Source organism: Nuphar pumila, chromosome 7 (genome assembly GCF_984573655.1).
Source record: "Nuphar pumila chromosome 7, dmNupPumi1.hap1.1, whole genome shotgun sequence".
NCBI lineage: Eukaryota > Viridiplantae > Streptophyta > Magnoliopsida > Nymphaeales > Nymphaeaceae > Nuphar > Nuphar pumila.
In genome coordinates, this window is record NC_143255.1 from 95,022,040 (window position 1) to 95,027,419 (window position 5,380).

The window sequence follows — 5,380 nt, forward strand, 5'->3', positions numbered from 1 at the left end:
AAGTATTGGTATATTTGTGACATGGCTTCACACCAAACTCACAAATCTTGTTATTGGAGTTTTCTTGGCAAGGGAAGAAGCTGCTGAGACTAAAAAAAATAGTTTTTGGAAAAATATCACCTAAATATCATTATATAAAACTTAAATACAAAAATAATATATATATATATATATATATATATATATTAAGATTAAAACAATATTAAAAATATAAAAATATAGATAACATAAAAACACATTTTTATTGCAATATTGACCTAAAACTTGATATTATCGAAATAAAGGCAATATAATATGCTATTTGGTTGAGCTAAAGGTTTATGTAGATACGTAGAGGCGCCACGGTTGGTCTATTTGGTTGGAAGCTATTTTTAAAATATCACGATTTTATCAGTACGGTATGAACATTTGAAAATATTAGAATAGCATCATGATATTTTTGAAATATCGCGTTTGACATAGTTTCGCACAAGACTCGCAAATCTTGTTCCTGGTGTTTTCTTGGCAATCGAAGAAACGGGGTGTGTTTGGTTGCATTCTAATGTTGTTTGGAATCTCATGCAATTGAGAGAATGAATCTCATTTACATGGCTAACCAAACATGTGATTTGAAATATCATGCAAATGAGAGAATGAATCTCATTAGCACGGATAACCAAACATGTGATTTGGAATCTCATGTAAATAAGAAACTGAATGTGATTTGAAATCACATTTGAAGTGACTCTCACGTGATTCCAAATATCCTGGTGGAAAATGTGATTTGAAATCATAGGACTTTAAATCACATTTGATTCCAAATCACATGAGATGCAACAATATTATGTTTGGGAAAATATTGCATATGTCAAATTACCTAGCATTTAAATATAAAAAATATTTAATAAATATACAAAACAGTTAAAAATAAAAGCTATAAAAATCATCAAAATGTCACAGGAAGGATTTTTTTTATAGGACTCGGACAAAAATCTTTTATAACGCTAGGTGGAGGGGCTTGAACCTCCGTTTTTTAACAAGCTACAAAAATCACAAGATTATTTTGAAAGAAATTTTTTTTGGACTCGGACAAAAATTTAATATAACGCTAGAAGGAGGGCTTGAACCTCCGACCTTGTGGTTAACAGCCACACGCTCTAACCAACTGAGCTATTCCAGCAAAGACGTTAGAGTCATGGACAACTTTTTTAAAGTCATTTATTATTTCCCGTGTTATGAAAAACAAAAAATTTACACTAAAAGAAAACGCCCACCGTGGGGCTCGAACCCACGACCACAAGGTTAAGAGCCTTGCGCTCTACCAACTGAGCTAGACGGGCGTATTGATATTGGAGGATTCACAAACATATTTATGCTTGTGTTTAGAACAATGTTTTTTCAACCATGTTTAATTTAGTATTAACAGATACTTTTGATTAGTGACCAGAAAACGTGGAGGAAGGACTGTTGGGCTTGTCTGCATTTTCCTTCCATCATGATTTCAGATTGTGCAACTAAAGTTCATATTCATATCATCTGCTTCTTTCTGATTTGCCAAAAATAGTTCATCTTGCATATCCCCCACTGCCAAAGTTGGGATATCAACTGTATGGATTGTACCTAAACACATTAATTCTACAAAGTCCACATGTTGTTGGGTGCACACAGATGCGTCATGATTCAAAGCTTAGATCATCGATTCGGGTAACACAAATCAAATTGTTAAAGCATAAAAACCTTACTATTCCCATTAAAGTGTATAGTTGGCACCCTATAAAACATGTTAAGTTCATTCATTTTACCACTTGTGGAGAAAGGAGTTCTTAAACTTGGTTTAGTTGGTTATGTCTCAGAGTGATTCCAAAACATAGCATTTTGTTAGGACCGGTTATATTTCATGTTTAAAAACGTAGTGAATAAATAAACCCTTGTACATGCTATGTTTCTAGGTGAAGGGAAGATGACAAAACACTAGAACTCAACTGATTCAAATGATATTGACATCTATAATGAAAAAATTGCATAACATGAGGTCAACAACTAGCTTAAGTTAACTACCCTGTTATTATTCTGTAACCCTTGGTCTATTGGATATTTAGTTTATTGAATATGATGAAGTTTGTTTTGGCACCTCCCTTCCAATTCTCTTTTATTTAACCAGATGGCCCCATTAGAATTTTCTAGTAGGGAACCCTGTATGAATGATCTAGATACAAAGAATCAAATATGGAAGGAGGGCTAAATGCATTTGTTGGAGGTACAAAGAATCAAATAGATGCCAAGGATCATAAAAAAGAGGTGAACGACAAAAGTTTCTAACTACCCTAGATGCTTAGGACTCGTGTTATATCAATATGGAAGTAGGGCTGAGATAAATATATGGAAGGAATTATACTAAAGAAGATTTCGAGGGTAACCCCTAGTTCGTTACTAGGAACTACTTGACATTGGAGATTTAGGGCATTAATACAAGAGTTTAATTCTTTGACAAATATATTAACAATGGCAGTTTTTTGGACATCACTGTTGAGTCCTTTATGAATATCTTCATTTCCCTATTTCTGAACAACTAGCAGTTCCCATCTAAACCATATAATATTTAGTAGTTGACCTTTGTATGTGGCTGACATGTCGCCCTTGTGTCTTATAAAGTATATGATAAAATATGATAAAAACGTGTCATATTATCGGCATAAAAATTTAATTAAATGAACTAATGGTTTAATATGATCATTGAAATTGAAGCAATTATATGACATGGTCTGCAAATTGGATTCTATTACGTACGTGTGAGCCTATTGGAGGGAGGCGGTGTTATCTGAATGTTTGGTTGATAACAAGGAATGCCTTTCATCTAGAAGAGTCTTTTTCAATAGAATTCCTAATCTTTGAGTTTGAGTTCAGTTAGAGTTGATCTATGTCCTCGAGGACAAACTCCCACTCTCCCCTCTCCCCACCACCACCAACCCCCCCCCCCCCCCCCCCCCCCCCCCCCCCCCCCCAAAACACACACACACACACACACACACACAAATTAAGACTATTCGAGCTGAAGTTACCAAGGTCAGCCCCTATTCAAGCCTGGCTTGTTAAACATATCTCAATGTTTCTTAATATAATCTCAGTTCATGAGCCTCATTGACAAGTCGAGCCCAGCTGGGTTATGAGCAGTTTGGTTCATTCATCAGCCCTAATGGCAGTATCCAACCCGTTTCATCCCTAGCCGGCTTAAATCAGAAATGGAAGCCAATTTAGGATTTGAGAATGGGTCAGGAAAGTAACGGACACCAATATCTAATAAAATGGGTCTGTACGTCCAACCAGACAATATATGGATGTGGTGGATACATGGTTGATTGGTTTCTAGTGAATACTAGTTAGGAATTGCTGATGATTTTCATGGAAGTTAAAAGCAAATCATAGTATGTTAAGACCCAGTTTGCACTATTAGATACCTTTAAAATGACACTAGAACTTTTTTGTTATCTTGAAGTCTATGCTAAGCGTTGATAAGTCTGATAACCTTCTCTTTTTGTAGTATCTTGATGCAGCTTAGCCTGTTGTTTTTTTATTTTAAAAACATATACTAATATATAAATTTAGTGGTTTAAAGAATTTTCTAAAGTAAATGAAGCATAATAAATTCACGTGTGGCCAGATTTACTCAAAAATTGCATCGTTCATTAATACCAAATTTGTACTGCATGCGTCCACACCATGAATGCATTTTCAAGTATATCAGGCCATATAGATGCATTTACTTTCATTCATTATCATCTTATTTGCATCTAACAATTTTATTGAGATGACTATTTTCTTAAATATTGCATCTTGACATAACCTAGAATATCTACTTTCATGATCCTTTTAGAATATGTTTTACTATCTTCCCCACCAATTAGCAGCTTATAGCTTGAATGTTGAAAATACACCTGGGAGAAGTTCTCTAAAGCTCTCTAAAGCTCTACTTTTACCAACACTTTGATGTGCATGCAATAACTGAACTATTACTTGTCAGTAACAAATTCTTTGCTGCAAAAGTTAGAAATCTGAAGAATATCCACCAACAAAAGAGCTCATCCCTTTCTTTTTTCTCAATTTTGTGGCTTGAAGTTCATGATCTTCACAATGTTTCACGAGTCAAAATGGACGCAGAGCTCTTCAATTACAGAGTTTTTTGTGCAGACCAAAAATCCAAGATGGGCACATGGCATGATAAATACTACTTTTTCGTATTTCTTTTCATTTACCCTGTTTGACAACTTCCAAGAAAAAAGAAGGAAAATGGAAACTTTCCATGTTCATATTATACAATGGCCGCATCGGCCCAAACATAATTCAACAGAAAAGGCTGGATTAGGCTCTGATCATCTATTCCTAGAATTAATCTATAATAAAAGAATACATCGGATGCATAAGAAAAATGAAACCACCCAGATTGCTATCATACAACATCTAATGTTAGAGTAATCCCTTTCCGAACTCAGGCAGAACTCCATGTCCGCTGTCATAGGAAGAGACTAGTAGCAGCCATATGGAGGTCTTCTGTTACCATTCCTATCTACAGATGAGTACCTGTTAGAAGTAGGTTGTGAGTTAGCATAACCTCTGCTAGCACCCGCTTGGTGTGGAGCAGACCCTCGAACTGGTTGCTCTCCATAATGTCCCCATCGAGTCGGTGGTGCTGCTGCGCTTGATCCATAATTTCCATAGCCCCCATATCCTTGGGGTGGTGCATACTGTGGAGCAAATGGTCTCTGTGCAGGCACGGCACCATAAGGTACTGCCGGTACCCCACCATTCTGATATGGCGTATGATATGTCTGAGATTGCCAATGTTCCTGTACGTATCCTAGAGATGGATTAGCATAACCCTGCCCGTAAGCATGGTTTGGATGCCTTTGGGCAGCAGATGGTGCAAATCTTTCTTCACGATTGATGTACTCCCTTGGTGGCCTTTGGTGTTGATTATGATATCTGCCATTTTGGTATGGAGAAGAAATACCGACTAAACCGCCATTATCATAATGCATGTGCACCGGCTCAGCTCCATTTTCAACTGTAAGCTGTTGACCATGAGGCGATGAGCTGCATCTCCAAGCTGTTTTCCAGAAATGGTTCCAGGAGGTCTCTGCCTGAAATAGTCAAGAGGATTAATCCCCGTTTGGAACCATTTCACAAGCATTACGCCAATAAATGCATACCTTCCATTCTCCCATGGCTACTTTCTATTATCTTCATGCCAAAGTACAGGTGTTGGCCTCACATCCCCCATTGTGACAGTCTGCATGTCGTAAGAGCAAAGTGAAAAGAGTTTCAAATGATACAGGTTGCATTGTTTGAATACGGTCCCAAGTAGCACATCTACTTGATCAAATAACTTTTTACAACATTAACTTAC

At 36.5% G+C, this 5,380-nt stretch overlaps 2 non-coding genes across 2 annotated transcripts; both read right to left on the reverse strand.

Annotated features, from left to right (window-relative positions):
- Positions 1-1,085: 1,085 nt before the first annotated feature.
- On the reverse strand, positions 1,086-1,159 carry TRNAN-GUU (transfer RNA asparagine (anticodon GUU)). Its single transcript has one exon. It is a non-coding gene; the product is annotated as a tRNA-Asn (tRNA).
- Positions 1,160-1,246: 87 nt separating this feature from the next.
- Positions 1,247-1,319, reverse strand: TRNAK-CUU (transfer RNA lysine (anticodon CUU)). Its single transcript has one exon. It is a non-coding gene; the product is annotated as a tRNA-Lys (tRNA).
- Positions 1,320-5,380: the final 4,061 nt, after the last annotated feature.